The 19,120-nt window shown below is 37.6% G+C and overlaps 1 protein-coding gene across 1 annotated transcript in view; it reads right to left on the bottom strand.

The window, feature by feature from the left end:
- Window positions 1-18,177, bottom strand: part of SLC13A5 (solute carrier family 13 member 5) — a 423,982-nt gene extending 405,805 nt beyond the window's left edge. Inside the window, exon 1 of the mRNA XM_044054248.1 lies at window positions 18,094-18,177. The gene's annotated coding sequence lies outside the window, so the exon portion shown is untranslated. The remainder of the gene's footprint in view (window positions 1-18,093) is intronic.
- Window positions 18,178-19,120: the final 943 nt, after the last annotated feature.

The following is a 19,120-nucleotide window of genomic DNA, read 5'->3' as shown; positions in this document are numbered from 1 at the left end:
CCCCTGCAGCTGTAGGATCCTGAACTACTTCTCCCAGCTCCTTCAGGATATCTCTCTGGAGTCTGGTGAAGTGACACAGATAATTCAGCGAACGCATAGCAAAGGTCGCTGAGGAAAACATCCGCTTGCCGTACCTATCCATGGTCCTAGAGTCCTTGTTAGGAGGATGGACAGGCACGGAAGGATCTGCAAGTTCCTTTTTGGTGGCCGCAGCCACCACCATGGCATCAGCGGGGACACCCTTGGTAAGGAATTGTTTGTCACTAGGGCCACTTATAAATTTAGAAGGCCTCCTAGGGACTGGCTCTACAGAGTCAGGAGCTGTCCACGCCTTCGAGCTATAACCTGCATAAGGGGGTCGAAAGGCGGAGACACCCAGGAGGTGGAGGGCCGAGATCCAAACGCCTCTAGGTATACTGACTCATCCTCAGAGGGATTGTTGGTGGGCCAGTTTTCCTCTGTTTCAGAAGTTCTAGGATGTCTGAGAAGTGGACATCCCCAGAGGGGGATCTAGGGGATCCCTCTGACTCATCAAAGTCAGTATCCGAAGTGACAGACTCAGGGGAGTCTACATGCTTCCTCTTACAAGTCCTCTTCCTAGGAGGATCTCCCGAAACATCAGGAGAATCCTCGGAAGAGGGGGAAATTCCCAATGGGGAAACCTGAGGCGGAGGATCTCTGGGTCCTGTAGCAAGAGAAGTGGCAGAGATGTCAACAGGTACAATAGAGGGAGGAGCTACGGGAAGAGACTGCTGACTGATACCAGTGGCCAGTACACTCTTCATCACCTCGAATGCTCCCCTCCCAGGCAGGTCCGAGAGACCCCGCTCCGAAGAGCTAGGAACTCCGGGGGCCACCGAAAGGGAAGTCTCCGAGGCAGATGTCGGAGCCGAGCTCACCAAGGCCGAGGCTCCAAGGGGAAGAGCGGGTTCGGACAAGGGTCCGATGCCACTCACCCCCTCGGAGGAGACCATGGAAGCCCGACCACTGAATCCCTCTAAGGAAGAGGAGATACGAGTAGGGGCTCAAGGAACAGAAGGGGTATCCGTCCTCCAGCCGTAGCAGTAACCATGCCCGAAGACTCCAACTCCAAGCTCTGAGGTAGAGTTGAAGGAGGAACTGTAACGGGGTGTGGACCAACAGTCGTCTGCTGAGACGGACTGTGTAGCATTTGGGCCAGTACCTGTGACTTGAGCAATCTACTGACCACTCTCTCTAGGTCATGGTCTGACAACCTGGATGACCTTGAAGATCGGCTCCGATGGCTCCGTTCCGATAGAAGAGGCGAGGCGGGCGAAAGTATCGGCTCCAAGGAAGGGACCTCGACCTCTTCCTGGAATGGGTCATCGGAGCCGATATTACTGATCCTGTCGGCACCGATTTCGGAGCCGGCAGAACGCTAGATGTATCGGCTCCAGCCGAGCCGATACAGCCACCAGTAACGGTGTCGGAGCCGATCGGAGCCGACACCGATGCCTGTGCCACATGGGTGTCGGAGCCGATCGAGCCGACACCGATGCCGTGCTGCGTGGGTGTCGGAGCCGGTCGGAACCGACACCACAGTGGTCAGCAGATTCGGCACCGATAGCCATCGGCGCCGAAAGCTTAGTGGATCCAGAATCGGCTCCAGCCGGGCGATCTCGACTCTATACGAGTCGGGCCGAGGCCACAGGCTTAGAAACAGAAGCCTGGGTCTTGGCAGATTTAGTTGATTTTGTTGGGCCGACTTAGCCGGAGAGCCCTCCGGCTTAAGAAGACCCCTGAGAATCAACTTATTCCTTCTCTCCTGCAGGACTCTCTGGCTGAAGGAGTGACAAATAGCACAGGAGTCCTGCAGGTGAAGAGGGCCTAAACAGTACAGGCAAGAAGTGTGACCGTCTGTCAGAGACATCTTCTGACAGCACGAGTCACACTTCTTAAAACCTGAAACCCTCTCTTTAGACATGGTGCCTAACAAAACACACACACACCAGTCCAATTAATTAAACTAATACCAAAAGGGTATTTAGTAAAAAATATCAACACACACACCCTAACGGGGGGGGGATGGGATAGGGAAATTAACTGACTAAAAAAATTAAAAGAGACAGGGATTTCTGTCAGAAAAAGTTAAATTAAAGTTAAACTATCAAAACTAAAAGTTTTTAACTAAAAAGGGGCTTAAATGTCACAAATGTGAATTACTTACCAGGAGCTGGTAAAGAGAAGACCTCCCAAGCGAAGCGGCAAACGAGATCTGGGTACTTCCTGCCTTGCATCATGGGATATGGGGCTGCCTCGAGCTGGTAAAAGGAGTTCTCGAGCTAAAGCAAGTGCCGAGTCGGAGCCGAGGGATCGGCTCCGAACCCATCAAGCAAGAATGAAGGCGAGATTGACAACTTAACATCTGATCTTATAAAATAGTTTTAATTGAACAAGAACTTTATTAGTTACAAAGTCTGCAAAGGGTAGGCAAATATTAGATCGAGTTACCTTTGTTCAGTGACATTTAATATTCTGTCCCCATTAAGATCTGTTAAGAGAACAGGAGAAATAGTGGAAAATGTATTGGCTGAGGCAAAGACCATGACATAGCTTTTTTGAGGTTAATTAGTGGTTTGTTAGTAGTAGACCAGGTACATAACAAAGGGAAATTGTCTTATAACTTGGTTTGCAAGTCATAGTGGCTAGTATTGGATTGCAGGAGCAGCATATCATCTGCATATATTATTTATTTAAGATATGGTAATTCTAGGGGGAGATTATTAACAAAGAGATAGAAGAGAAGAGGACCTAGCACAGACCGTAAAAGCAGTAAGGGATGAGACATTACTATTGCCTTGGAAGGTTCTGTCTTTTAGATAACAGCAAAACTGGCAAATAGTGTTATCTCCAAAGTTGACATACATTATACAGCTGAGAATTTGGGAGAGAGAGAGAAAAAAAAGAGAACCTGGGCAAAAAAAAAAAAAACAAAAAAAAAACACAGAGACAGAAATTATATGCAGACTCCACACAGAAGAAATCACATGCAAAAACTCAACCAGAAAACCTAGCACAGTGAGATGGCAACAGCACTTTGTGAGACACTCTGCCAATAATCATTTGCTATCACACATATCCTGCCCAGGCTGTCATAGACAGCAATTTATTGTGTACAATACTGATGTCTGACTTCTGACTGTGATGTAACATGAAAGTAATTATGGGCAACCTGATACTTTAGCTACACTGCAACCGTTGCCCCACACTGGCACTCATTTTCATCCATATAGAGCCCCATACCCATTAATGACATGCATTTTATTGGCTGTATACACTTCACATATCTAATTGTACTAAAGTAGTCCAGCTGGCACCCCACAAATGCACATTACTTTTGCAAAGCCAGACTAACTATTTAACTTGAACAAATGACAGCAGCATCAGTCACTTTCATTCATGGAAAGCCCCCAAACTCAGCAAGTAAAGCCATGTTTGTTGACTGTGTACTCCTCAGATACCAGACTGAAATCAAATAAAATAATTAGGTACAGCTATTTACTTAAACACCAGCACACACACACACACACACACACACACACACACACACACACACACACACACACACACACACACACACACACATTCATACAAAAATAAATATAAAATAATATCTTCCAGCATGGTCGCAGCTGCAGGCATAGTGCTTGTAAAAAATACTTAAAAAATGCTCCTGCATTCATGAGTCCATAGTTGTTCAATAACTTCTTTTTATACTTTCAAGCTCAGCGTACTTCAGTCACCTGAAGCAGCCTGAGCCAGTAGAAGTGGCTCCTCACTACTTCATACAGCAGCCCCATGAGCCACTTTTTGAGCAAAATGGCATGAAGACTGGTAATAGGGCTTAAAACCCTTATTCTGCATTTGAATAAACAAATGCTCTTTTGAAAACATGCCAGTGAATAGACTGGTTAATCAAAGATAACACTGATATGTAATCAGTAGTGCTAAACTGGAATGAAAACTATGTGCTAATTGTTATTTTGACATAATATGAATCTTTGAAAGCAAACCAGAGGTATACAAAAAACAGACAGCAACTGAATGTGCTAAAAAAACAAAAGAAAGAATGCAAGGGGAAGAATCAGACGAGAGTGAAAAAACATGGAAAACCCATAAATTTAGTGGCAAGTACCCAGATCTCCTAGTACAACCCCATGTTAACCAAAATTTGATGCAGGAATGGTTAAGGACAGGTGAACTGAGACCAAAAGATGAAAGATTAATAACGGCAGCCCAGGATAATAGACTGCATACATGATCATTTACAAAAAACACCGAAAATGTGGGCAAAACAGACAAATGCAGGTTTGTAAAAAAAAATTGAAACAGTTGTACATATTGTTGCTAGGTGTGAAACACTCATGGCAGGGGACCTATGTACTGAAAGGCACAATAATTTAGCAAGAATGCTGCACTGGGGATTGTGCAAATACTACAATACAGAAGTGACTGAAAAACACTAGAAACATGAACCACAAAGAATTATAGAGAATGATGAAGTGTATATAACATGAGATCACCCATTACCAACAGTTTTAAAAAAGATACTATAAAACCAAATTACCAGTCCATGGAAAAAGAACAACATTAGCACTGATGATTGAAATTGCTACACCCACTGATTACAGTGTCTTATGCACAGAGACACAAAGCCATAAAATATCAAGATTTGCAGGCAGAAACATACCCAGACAGTTCCAATAGTAGTAGTAGGAGCAATGGATCTAATAAAAAAGAATTTACAGTTATATTTAGGTATGACAACAACGCATGTAACCCTTTATGAATTACAGAAGGAGGCAATTCTTGGCACATTGCAGGCTTTGAGAAGAGCACTCTTGGCTAACATCAGAGACCGAAACAATACTAATTCCATGAACTACGATTGTACCCTGACTTAGGAATGGGGTTCATTCACATCATGGTATTAGAAACCCAAAAGTCTTGGACAAATTAAACCAAAAGAATGTAAGTAGATACCAACAGATATATTATTATCAGATGGGTACAAAAATAGAGAAATAACATTAATTTGTGATTCTTAGTTTTCTCCGGAATGCTTTCATTGTGCAGTCATACAGCATTATTTTGGAGTCAAAATATATTAATATATATTTTACTAGATGAAACGGCAAATAAATCCGGAAGCTTGGTGCAATTTACTGCTACAAAATGCAGACTCGAGTACTTTTACTATATCTTCTTCTGAGGTTCAAAGTGATCACTTGATCTCGTGTTAATGGTTCATAGATAGTTGCTAGCCATGCAGTCCAGGTGATCATTAAGGAACCTATCTCAAATTCACAATTTTCCCATAGTACGGTCTAGTTAAGTGACCTGCTCAAGGCTCCTCAGTAGACAAATAAAGGTGTATGGATTCAAACCCTGTGTCATGTCAGAGCTTTATTCCTCGGGACTGACTGGCAGGTTAGCAAACAGGACTAAAGCCACATTTCTCAGTCCTAGACTGACTACTTTCACAATCAAAATGTTCCAAACTGAAAACAAAACTTTACTGCAAGCAAAGTGTAAAATGCCAGTGATACTGCAAACAACAGGAAAACCCTTATTGAAAACTAAGTAAAATTTGTTGGTTAATTGCCTTTCAATAAATAAATAAATACATAAATAAAACCAGTAATGGGTGATCTATAGCACTCTTAACATGACCTCTAAATCTGCCCATGTTAAAGTTGGTAGTGGCTGTACACATGTATGGAAGGCAATATAACCTATCAATAACTGCTTAAACCAGAAAAATCTGGATAGCTTAATAAAGAAATCAGAAGTGTGATGACAAAAGTCCATGTTTGTTAGAAATTGCATGAAACACAAGTGAGTAATTACTCTCCCTCTCCCCAGAAAAAAATGAAGCTTGGGCTGCATCCTTACAGGCTAGCCCCCCTACTCTGGTGAAATATCTTTATAGACACTAACTTGTTTTCTAACTCAGCTAAATGCTTATGCACTTTGACTAGCATTCTTTGCACGTGTCACACAACTGATGTCACTGCGCATCATGCTTTTCAGTGTGGACTGTGACAACCTGCTACATAAATGATGTCAAACTGAAATAGGTTCTTGGTCCTTAATAGTAGGCTAGCTTAAAGACTCTTCATTCCAAGAAACTAAGGGACCACTTGAGTAAGTGATACATAGGGGATCACCAGAATGGAAATCTTTTTGACAAGGCTTAATTTATAGGCTTATCCTAAACTCCTCATCCCCCCCCCCCTCTGTCTCTCTCTCTTCTCTCTCTCTCTCTCTCTCTCTCTCCCTATATATATATATATATATATATATATATATATATATATATATATATATATGGGTTCCCCTCCCTTCATATGGTCGACATTTCAGAATGTCGACATTCATATGGCTGAGACCATATGATTGACATTCAAAATGTCAACCATGTGTAACCAGCATCTCTGTACAGTGTGGAATGGAAAGATCTCCATCTTCCGCATTGTAGTGCGATTTTGGAGTTGGTATATTTAAGTTCTGGAGGATATGGGGGGAGTAGCCCTGCTGCTAGCAGCGTGAAGGTAAGTTTTTTTGTTTTTCTCATTTTTTATTCTATGGTCGACATTTCAAATGTCGATCATATGGTTTCGGCCATATGAACGTCCACATTCTGAAATGTCAACCATATGAAGTAGAATATTTTATATATATATATATATATATATATATATATATATATATATATATATATATACATACAGAGAGAGAGAGAGATATGTATATATATATATATATATATATATATATATATATATATATATATATATATATATGTATATATATATAGGATCACTACAGAATACAGAAATTCCACAATCTCGAAATTCTGAATCCCGAGGACCAGAATCCCGAGATTGCGGAATCTCGAATGTAGTGAATGGGGATTGCCGTACAGTGCGGAATGGGAACTTTGCCATTCACTCCACTATAGTGCAATCTCTGAGTTGGCATATTTCAGTTGCAGGGGATGTGGGGGATGCAGCCCCCCATGTGGGGGGGTGCAGGGGGGGCTTGGCCCACTGCATGCACATTAGAATAGTTTGTTGTATGCTTTCCTTTTTTTTTTTTTAAGTTTTGAGATTCCGCAATCTCGAGATATTGGCCCTCGTGAATCATAGTCTCGGAATTGTGGAATTTTGGTATTCCGTAATGATTCCACACATATATATGTTTTTCATCAACCACCATAGTTTTGGTACTTCACCTTATTCTTGGTACAGCCCTTGTTCTGGGTAGTTCTCATATTCAGAAGGCAGTCACCGTTAGGTGTCTTGGTATTTATTCAGATCTGCTTTCATCATTTGAACATTATTTGGATGGTCTTCATCAAGCAAGTAGGTGTTTGTCGTGAGTTAATCAAGTTTTGATATACTCATACTCACAAGGCTTTTGAATAGGGAATATTTTTGGCCTAGGCAGAGTACTGTTTTTATTTTTTATTGTTTTATTTTATTGTTTTTATTCCCCACTGGATTTTCTAATGCCAGTGCCTCATCTCTACCAATTCATTGGAACACAATCTTCAGATTAACCTTTCTGGAGCTATGGTTTAAGCCCCATTGCATTCTTCTGCAAATGACAGGCTGGTTTCCCATAAGAGAATGGGCAGCCCTTCTTCTGATCACTTTGAACTTTAATAGCTGATTCATCTCCTATGGTCTCCTCTTGCTAATATATATCTTTGAATGATATGAATGTTGGGAGGGTACAAAGGCAGATATCAGTACCTTGCACAGGCACAAGGCTATATCAAAGTTCTTATTTAGCCACACAAACTCTTGCAGAGTGCATAAATCTTCTCAAAGCCATTCGGCACTAAAACAAGCGTCAACCACCTCATTCCACAGACAGTCTTCACTTCGCTATGGATAAAGAAGTGGACAAATGTATTTCTTTCTTAGGAAGTTTTATTTGGCTAGCACTTTCACCCGTAGGCTTCCTCAGGCCATAAAAAATATATAATCACTTTCAAAGCATTATATACAATCTCATGTGATGTCAGTGAGATCATTTCCTGTCATCACAATAATTAATTCATTAGCATATTTAATTATTTAAAAACTTAATTTATACATAAAATGCATCAAACAGTTATTATCAACCTTTAAAAAGCATATATATTTTGAAATTATTAAAACATCTTATAGGGAAATTATATAATTTCATACGTAGCTAAACTTAAGCATTTTAAAAAATCACATCCATATGTCATTTTATTAAAAAATTACATATGACAATATATGGACCTTATAATAAATAAAATAATACAAATATGTAAATTCATTTGTGTATTCATACACATATCTATATATGTGTGCACCATAAACATTAATTCTTCCCTACTTGTATATGTCCAATTTATATATTAACTTTCAATTTCCTAGCCTTTAACACAGGTTTTATAGGAACTCTATCATTCAAACCTGGTGAATGGTCAGCTCTAAACTTAATAATCCATCTCATTTCGTTCTCCTCAGTTCTGTTTACTATATCACCACATCTAATGGTTACACAATTCTTTTGTATAGCCATGAATTTAAATTCATGGTCTGTAGATGTATCGAGAACGTGTTTCGATAGAGCATTATTTAATGATTTTATTCTAATATTATACAAATGATCTCGGATGCGGTCCCTTAATCGTCTATCCGTCTTGCCCACATAGAATGCAGGACAATGTGTACAAGTAGCGAGATAGACAACATGGGCTGTATCACATGTAGCTTGTACAGAGAACTTAAATTCTTGTTGTGTAACAGGGTGTATAAAACTAGCAGCATCATCAATGGATGCACAATATCTACACTTATGACAGGGTTTAGTTGCTCCAGTTGCTTTATTCTGATGTCCACTTCCTAGTCTATTTGGGCCGCACAACATTCTATATAAATTCATTTTGTTTTTATATATGAACCTAGGATAATTACCTACTACGCCTAAGATTCTAGAATCCACTGTCAATATTTGCCAGTATTTTTGGTATATATTTCTTATATCCATAGCATCCTGTGTATAATGTATTGATATTTGAACCTCTTCACCTTTACCTTTGCTATTATCATTATTATTAATTGGATCTAATTCCACTTTCTTATTAGCAAAGTATGTATGTGCTACATCTGCTCTCATTCGCTCTACTTTACATAGTTCTTGATCCACCTCATCTATCCCATACGATCTATCTATTAATTGTTGTTTTAGGGTACTTAATTCACTTCTATATCCATTGTCGGTGGAGTTTAAGCGTGACACCCTCACTCCCTGTTCTTTAATTATGTTTTTAAAGACAAATCCGGGGTGCATGCTACTCCTATGTAGCAATGAATTCCTATAGCAACTCTTCCTATATACCCCTGTATTAAGGAGACCATCCGGTAGCTTCTCAACATACACATCCAAATAAGATATTTTTTCTAAAGAAGCTTCCATGGTAAAATTTAAATACTCAGTGACCGAATTTACCTTTACTAGAAATTCATTTAGTTTATCTCTGTCTGAGTCCCATATGAGGAACAAATCATCCACAAAACGTGTATAAAATTTTACATTCTCTTTAAATTCGTTCATTTCAAATAGGTACTTCTCCTCCCAATCAACCATTACTAGATTGGCGTAGCTATTGGCACACAATGTGCCTATAGCTACGCCATCCTTCTGTATATATGCTTGGTTATTAAATATAAATACATTATTATACAGTACTAATTCCATTAAATCACATATTGCATCAATATATGTGGGCTTAGACAAATACTCCACTTGAAGACGTCTACGAACACATTCTATACCTTCCTTATTAGGAATGGATGTAAATAAAGATTGAACATCTAATGTTACTAGCCAAAAATAATTATCACTAGGTGCCTTGGGCATCTGTTCATATAACATTATTAGAAATTGCTTAGTGTCTCTCAGTATATGTGAATAATTATTAACTACTGGTCTAAGTATAGATTCTAAGTACAACAATATAGGTTCAGTTACCCATCCTCTCCCTGTGACTATAGGTCGCATAGGTGGATCGGATGGGTGTTTATGGATCTTTGGAACCCCTTGTATACAAGGTATTGTGGGATGGTTAATTATGCAAAAGTTGTATAAACTCTCTTCTAATTTTCCTTGTAAATGTAATATATTCAGGGTTTTAGAAACCCGCTCAATTACTTTATCCACTTTATTTAATCCAATCCTAATATAATATTGTTCATCTTTTAGCATCTCTTCCATGCTTCTAATATATTGCTCCATATCCATAATTACGATAGGTCCGCCCTTATCAGCAGGCCTTATCATTATATTACGATCACTCTTTAAATCATTCAATGCTCTACGTTGCTTAAAGGTTAAATTACCATACCACCTTCTTTCACTATTCCTTTTATCATGTATGTATAGTTCTTGTTCAACCAGTTTTGAATATGCATCAATCAATGGATGCAAGTTTGGTATAAAAGTACTAGGTTTCCTAAGCTGGTATCTATCATATGTGCCTTGGCCAAAATATAACTTTAATTGTAAATTGCGTGTAAATAACTTTAAATCAACAATTGTTTGTGTTACATCGCTTTTAGTAGATGGAATAAATTTGAGTCCTTTCTCTAGGACTACTCTTTCATCTACAGATATTTCTCTTTTGGATATATTCCAAATTAGGGATTTTTGGTCCCTTGGCACATTTTCTTCAAAGTTGGCCCTACATACTCCTGATCTGCTGCTCTCTTTTTCTGTCGCCCCCTGCTCATTGAGCGGTCCCTTCCCCCTCTCCATTGTTCTGCTATGGGGAAAGGGGCCTTACTATGTGAGCCGTTGGTACCCTTCTGTTCTAGGCTGGTGTTACTAGCCTTTTTCCTTTCTAATACTTCTATTGTATCTGATTCAGCTATTTCTATTATAGCTTCAAATTCATCCAATGATGTGGTTTCTTTTCTATTAGACTCTTTTATTTCCATTCCCTCCCTATTAAGGGTAGGTAAAAATACATCATTAGAAGCATTCTCATTATGTATTAATGCTGTAGTAACCATCACATTTCCTTTTTTGTTAATTAAAGCATTCTCCTTCCTGGCAATAGATTTCCCTTTGGTTATAGTATTATAACAAATAATACTTATTGGTACAACATTGTTTTCATTTCTATTATTTACAACATATTTACCATCCATTTTACCAACTCTATCTTTCACTTGGCCTGAATAGACCTGAGCCTTCGGCCAAGTGAAGACCTGCCCTTTAGAGAAATCTTGTACATCCCTTTTAATTTTACTTTGTTTCTGCTCTAACAGCTTTTTTTCATATAAATAAACATCATCCAACAATTTTTCCAACATATTATCCAATATTGCACAGGGAAATAAATCATATAAATGTAATTGTTGTTCCTTTATTCGCTCTCGTAGAGCTACTTCTTGTGGCTTAAAATAGGCATTTAACAGTTCCATATAACGTATACTCATTTCTATGTTTATCTGCTGCCACATGTATAATAAATCTGGGTAAAGAGTACCTGTGGTGGGCATTTTTAAAATGCGTAATCCTCATGGAATTATCTTCCGATTGATGCAGACCTCAAAGTGTTGCCGCTGCAACTGAAGTTTTTTTAATCTAATAAAGTTAAGTTCCATTTCGCCCAAAAGCGTGGATAGACCCTTACAATCCATTTGAACAGTTACTTCCTCCACAGAGTCGGAAATGACATCATACGCAAGCAGCGGGTTCACATCACCGGCAATAGCGTTTTCAAATCTGGATTTGCTGATATTAACTACTTCAGGTTTATACGGCAACTCAGTAGCTGTAGATGGTAGTTCTGCCATATTCACAATATAGAGACAGAAAGCAGTAATTAATAAAAGTAAAAACGCTGTCGCTATTTCGTAAGTACCTCTCCCTATAAAAGCAGCACAAACTAATAATGATATGAATGTTGGGAGGGTAGAAAGGCAGATATCAGTACCTTGCATAAACACTCCAGGCACAAGGCTATATCAAAGTTCTTATTTAGCCACACAAACTCTTGCAGAGTACATAAATCTTCTCAAAGCCATTCGGCACTAAAACAAGCGTCAACCACCTCGTTCCACAGACAGTCTTCACTTCGCTATGGATAAAGAAGTGGACAAACGTATTTCTTTCTTAGGAAGTTTTATTTGGCTAGCGCTTTCACCCGTAGGCTTCCTCAGGCCATAAAAAATATATAATCACTTTCAAAGCATTATATACAATCTCATGTGATGTCAGTTAGATCATTTCCTGTCATCACAATAATTAATTCATTAGCATATTTAATTATTTAAAAACTTAATTTATACATAAAATGCATCAAACAGTTATTATCAACCTTTAAAAAGCATATATATTTTGAAATTATTAAAACATCTTATAGGGGAAATTATATAATTTCATACGTAGCTAAACTTAAGCATTTAAAAAAAATCACATCCATATGTCATTTTATTAAAAAATTACATATGACAATATATGGACCTTATAATAAATAAAATAATACAAATATGTAAATTCATTTGTGTATTCATACACATATCTATATATGTGTGCACCATAAACATTAATTCTTGTATAAACTCTCTTCTAATTTTCCTTGTAAATGTAATATATTCAGGGTTTTAGAAACCCGCTCAATTACTTTATCCACTTTATTTAATCCAATCCTAATATAATATTGTTCATCTTTTAGCATCTCTTCCATGCTTCTAATATATTGCTCCATATCCATAATTACGATAGGTCCACCCTTATCAGCAGGCCTGACATGGTAGTAGGTAATCATCCTAGGTTCATATATAAAAACAATATGAATTTATGTAGACTGTTGTGCAACTGGAGCAACCAAACCCTGTCATAAGTGTAGATATTGTGCATCCATTGATGATGATGCTAGTTTTATACACCCTGTTACACAACAAGAATTTAAGTCCTCTGTACAAGCTACATGTGATACAGCCCATGTTGTCTATCTCGCTACTTGTACACATTGTCCTGCATTCTATGTGGGCAAGACGGATAGACGATTAAGGGACCGCATCCGAGATCATTTGTATAATATTAGAATAAAATCATTAAATAATGCTGTATCGAAACACGTTCTCGATACATCTACAGACCATGAATTTAAATTCATGGCTATACAAAAGAATTGTGTAACCATTAGACGTGGTGATATAGTAAACAGAACTGAGGAGAACGAAATGAGATGGATTATTAAGTTTAGAGCTGACCATTCACCAGGTTTGAATGATAGAGTTCCTATAAAACCTGTGTTAAAGGCTAGAAAATTGAAAGTTAATATATAAATTGGACATATACAAGTAGGGAAGAATTAATGTTTATGGTGCGCACATATATAGATATGTGTATGAATACACAAATGAATTTACGTATTTGTATTATTTTATTTATTATAAGGTCCATATATTGTCATATGTAATTTTTTAATAAAATGACATATGGATGTGATTTTTTAAAATGCTTAAGTTTAGCTACGTATGAAATTATATAATTTCCCTATAAGATGTTTTAATAATTTCAAAATATATATGCTTTTTAAAGGTTGATAATAACTGTTTGATGCATTTTATGTATAAATTAAGTTTTTAAATAATTAAATATGCTAATTAATTAATTATTGTGATGACAGGAAATAATCTCACTGACATCACATGAGATTGTATATAATGCTTTGAAAGTGATTATATATTTTTTATGGCCTGAGGAAGCCTACGGGTGAAAGCGCTAGCCAAATAAAACTTCCTAAGAAAGAAATACATTTGTCCACTTCTTTATCCATAGCGAAGTGAAGACTGTCTGTGGAACGAGGTGGTTGACGCTTGTTTTAGTGCCGAATGGCTTTGAGAAGATTTATGTACTCTGCAAGAGTTTGTGTGGCTAAATAAGAACTTTGATATAGCCTTGTGCCTGGAGTGTTTATGCAAGGTACTGATATCTGCCTTTCTACCCTCTCAACATTCATATCATTATTAGTTTGTGCTGCTTTTATAGGGAGAGGTACTTACGAAATAGCGACAGCGTTTTTACTTTTATTAATATATATCTTTGTTTATGTTTTGTATCATAAACACACCAAGAACAGAGATTAAAACAGATGTCACTTAATTTATCATCCTTGCATCTACCGTATGAAATAAACTACTGCTCATCATCATGGAACCCTGTCAATTTCTGCAGTTCAAACCAAATCTAGCAAAATTTTAGAGAGGTAGAATTTCCTGCTTCTGAAGCACTATCTGATGATGATTTTAATGTCCCTTACAGTCCTTGTGTAGGTTTCCATCCAGATAATATAGCAATAACCCACGCCTCGGTGTGGGTAATGCTGGATTTACTCATGGTTGGCGTGGTTTGGTCACGAGGGCGAAGCCCGAGTGGCCAAACAAAGCCAACTGTGGGTAAATCCAGTATTACCCACACCCAGAAGTGGGTTATTGCTATTATACAATGACATTATTTAAGAAAAAAAAATAATTACTTTTCTTAAATAATGGCATTGTATAATGCCTCCTTGCTCCCCTTCCGCAGCTGTCTGGTATTCTGCGGCAGTTCTGATGTACTGTGCATGCGTATGCCTATGCAGTACATCAGAACTGTGGGCAAAAGAAACGGAGAAAGCAAGATCTCCATTGCTTTTTACAAACTGTTTTCGCTATGTTAAATGGGTTTAACATAGCGAGACAGCTTTAAAAAAAGCAAACGGAGAATCTCCGTTGCTTTTTTTAAAGCTGTCTCGGTATGTTAAACCCATTTAACATAGCGAGACAGTTTTGAAAAAAGCAACGGAGAAAGCAAGATCTCAATTGCTTTTTACAAACTGTTTCGCTATGTTAAATGGGTTTAACATAGCGAGACAGCTTTAAAAAAGCAACGGAGAATCTCCATTGCTTTTTTTAAAGCTGTCTCGCTATGTTAAACTCGTTTAACATAGCAAAACAGTGAGAAAAAAAGAGTTATAGTAATGGAAAAAGTCCGGGCGAGCAGACCTTTTTCCATTACTATAACTCTGATTTACAACATGCACGCTGACCAATCAGCGTGCACGTTTTTGAATATTAATGGGGGGGGAGTTGTATAATGATTAATTCACACACACACACACACACACACACACACACACACACACACACACACACACACGCACACACGCACACACACACACACACACACACACACACACACACACACACACACACACACACACACACACACTCACACACACACAAACAAACATACACTGTCTCTATCTCTTAATATTGCAATTTTCCACGCTATTTACTGTTGAACAACTTGTTTATTGATATCCCTATGTTCTTCTCACAGTAGTCTTGCTATGATCAGCTGTTTGCCTTGTATGTAGGTCGTGGTCAAAATTATTTTTGTGGCCAGGCCATCTACCCAGTCACCAGATGAATGAATGAATAAATGACTGGGGGTTCCTATTAGATGACTGAAGATGCATTCTTTCGAATGTGTCTTGGTCAAACTTGTAAAGACAAAAAGGCAAAATGATGAAGCAGCTTATAAGCGAATTCTTTCCCTGGGAAAGAAATCGCTTGGCTGCGTCCGTTACTTTGCCTTTTTCATCACTGTAGTGCGATCTCGGAGTTGGTATATTTAAGTAGGGAGGGGTGTGGGGGGCAAAGCCCCCCACTTTATGTTATGTTTTAAGTGTTTTTTTTTTTTTTGGAACAACAATTTTATTTTTCCCTTGGAAAAAAATCGCTGTTCTAAGTGCTCGAGTTTGTAAGCTTTCACTTACATGGGGTCGATAAATTATCGTTTGCTTTTCTAAGCGTTCGATGATTTAATATAGACCCAATGATGGGATTAAGTACATATAAATATCCACTGTCTAAAAGTGTGCCATTTCTCAAATTTAAGATATTACGTGACATAACTATTTTATAGGTGTTGTTAATGCATGCATTTAATTTTGTTTCTTCTTTCAGCTTTTCCCGGTTAGGGGCCGCTACAGCGGAACTCCGGTTCGCTAATGATTGGTAGTGGATTTTTACATACTGGGTTACCAGCCCTGACGCACAACCTTCAACGAAGGCATGCCCCATTCACGTATGCCTCCACACAGAAGACGCTCTAGCTGAGAATCGAACAGGACAGCGTCTTGCTATGAGGCGATAACGCTACCACAGCACCACCACCGCAGTAATGCATGCATTTAATACTCTCCTAAATAAGCTAGCTTTATTACTGACCTCTTTGTATCTACTAAAGTATCACAACAGAAAACACTATAATGTTTAGGACATAATCTGTTCTAACCATGAAAGCAACATTAGACCTCTCATCTCTTAAGAAAAACTAAAATGTAAGCACCAGGGTATATGGGTGCTGCTGAGCTGCCAGAGTAGTATTGTTGCTAAATGCTTCACTTATTTGAACAATGTAGTTCTTAAAGCAACTCATAAAACACTGACAGAAAGAGTGGACCTGTTTTGTTTTTTGTCTTTTAAAAGTCTAGATTTGTTTATTTCTTATATGTATTACTATGTTTGTGATAATATGTTTATGTCTTTTTTGTCAATGGTTGAATTTCTCATATTATTTTTATATATTTGTAATTGTGTTTTCTGTCACATTACCTGAATGTTTTTGCTGCCAGCTAAGGTAGAGGAATAGCATTCAGTACAAGTATATACATATTCAAAACATATACAGTTGTGTGTGTGTGTGTGTGTGTGTGTGTGTGTGTGTGTGTGTGTGTGTCTGTACGTAATTGTGTTCTCTGTCACATTACCTGAATGTTTGTTGCTGTCAGCTAAGCTAGAGGCATAGCATTCAGTACAAGTATATACATATTCAAAACATATACAACTATGTAAGAGTGTGTGTGTGTGTGTGTGTGTGTGTGTGTGTGTGTGTGTGTGTGTGTGTGTGTGTATACACTATGGGGTATATGCAATAACTTATTCTATGCAATCAGAATATAAAATGTAAATTCTTTATAGAAATTTATGATTTATGGTGGGACTTGAAAAAGTTGTCTGAATTTAGTTCATGACAGAAACCTGTACCTAATTCCAGATATTCATGCAACAATGCTAATGATTAAATGACATAAAACAAGAAACTCAAGCAAAGTGATTTCATGTTAGTGAACAATTACTTTGAACCCCAAAACACAGGTGGGAAGCATTTAGGTTTTAGAGCTATTGCTGTCACCAACAGCAGCTATATCTTAGGTCACTCATTAACACAATTAGTGCTGGATTTAAATTATCCAGTCCACTTTTCAGTTCATCTTATGATGTCTGAATATTGTTAAATTATGCTGTTTACTGAGTGGTCATGCTACTGTGTGTAATGCAATACAAGTAAATGTAACAAGTTAAATTCCAGAAACCTGCTTCATGTACAGTAGCATTTTGTGGCTTGTTATGTAAAATATATATTTTTGTAACCTTGTCAACTACCCTTTCATGAGATCTTTCATTCTCTTCTTTGTTTATATGTTACTTTACTGATGTTAATAATAGCACAATGTAATAGCAAGATCCCAAAGCTTTCATACAGGAAGCTATAGTTAGACTTACTAACCACAAGGATATATTCTTAGGCAATTCTCTAGTTCTTCAGCAAAACAATTAAATTACTTACATGGTATATAAAAATCTTTTTTTTTTTTTGTCCAGTAAACCTTACAGTACTATTTTATTTGCTACTTCCATCCTTAAGACAGTATTACTAAAAGTGTATTTTGTCAAGTTGGGTCATAGTACAATTCTTAAAAATAACCTCCAACATAATCATCTTTTAAAACAAATACATATGTTATCAAAGAACTGGTTGGCAAAAATGCAGTATAATAAATACAGCTAACTCCTTTGTGAGACATCAGTAAAACAACTACACAGTTCCACTTTCAGAATGACTAATACAATAAATCATATAAAGACCCCAAAAACAAAATCTATTCGCTAAGGATATTCAGTATTAATGAAATATCTAGTGTGCCAAACACTATTATTATTATTTTTTAGGAAAATTAATTACCTTATTGACTTTCAAAATGCCTTCTTCTGCAACCTGTTTCAGTCATACATTCCTCTTTTCTGAGTAGTCAGGCAGTTTCTAATGTTCATTTTCAGATTTTGCTCCAAAACACTGTGTCCTTGGAAGCAGTCCCTGCTAACAGTTTTCAAGAACTTGATTGCACACTACACAAAAGCCCCCTGTACGTGAATCTCATTACAACTAGACAAGCTAGAGAACATTCACCCCACCTCAAGAGATACGCTCTACTCTGCCCAGTAGTACAGGACGTCAAGAGGAAATGCTAAGCAGAACTCCATTCATAAACTTTTTAAATATTTAGCAGGACAGAAATGTAACACTTAGTTACAAAAATTGTTTTGTACTCCTCCACGTTCACATACTTTATTTGATCTGCTGTTTATAAACACGACATAACTGCTGTTATGAATAAAAGCATATGACTGCTTCTTTAGTGCATTCCACCCTGATTATAATGAAGGCTGTTTTTATCTAGATTCTTTATTTATAGGCAGACCTGGATAAGGAATTTTATTGACCTACCCTAATGATCATATTCTTTTGCACAAATCCATATGCCTGACCAGTCATTTGCCTTAGGGGAGTAGGCCCAGACTTGTTATATGCATTTTGTAAGGTAAAGTTTTCACGCCAGTAGTGGTTTGCTAACTGTTCTACCAGGCTTTTTTTTTTCATTTTCACTGTGTGCCTAGAATCCATGACATGAATAATAATAACAGAGACATTAAAGACATAATGCCTTGTACTTCATCAGCCTTTTCTCTATATTCCTCCTCACTTTTTAAAATTACATCTCTTCTTTATTGCATTTTTTAGATGAACAATTCCTGTAAACAAAAGAATACCATACACTGAAATAAAACATAAAGGACTTTCATCCACTGACTCATGTCTTGGATGCCAAGACCTTCTAAAGGGCACACAACAGTGTTGAGATCCCCCTGTGTGTAGCACAGCTCTCACAGAAATGAGTAGCTAAAATCTCAGCTGAGAAAAAAAAACAAGC

Source organism: Protopterus annectens, chromosome 13.part0 (assembly GCF_019279795.1).
Source record: "Protopterus annectens isolate FY-2018-M chromosome 13.part0, PAN1.0, whole genome shotgun sequence".
In the NCBI taxonomy this organism is placed as follows: domain Eukaryota; kingdom Metazoa; phylum Chordata; order Ceratodontiformes; family Protopteridae; genus Protopterus; species Protopterus annectens.
Note: the sequence above shows the minus strand (reverse complement) of the source record. Positions and strands in the feature narration are given on the sequence as shown.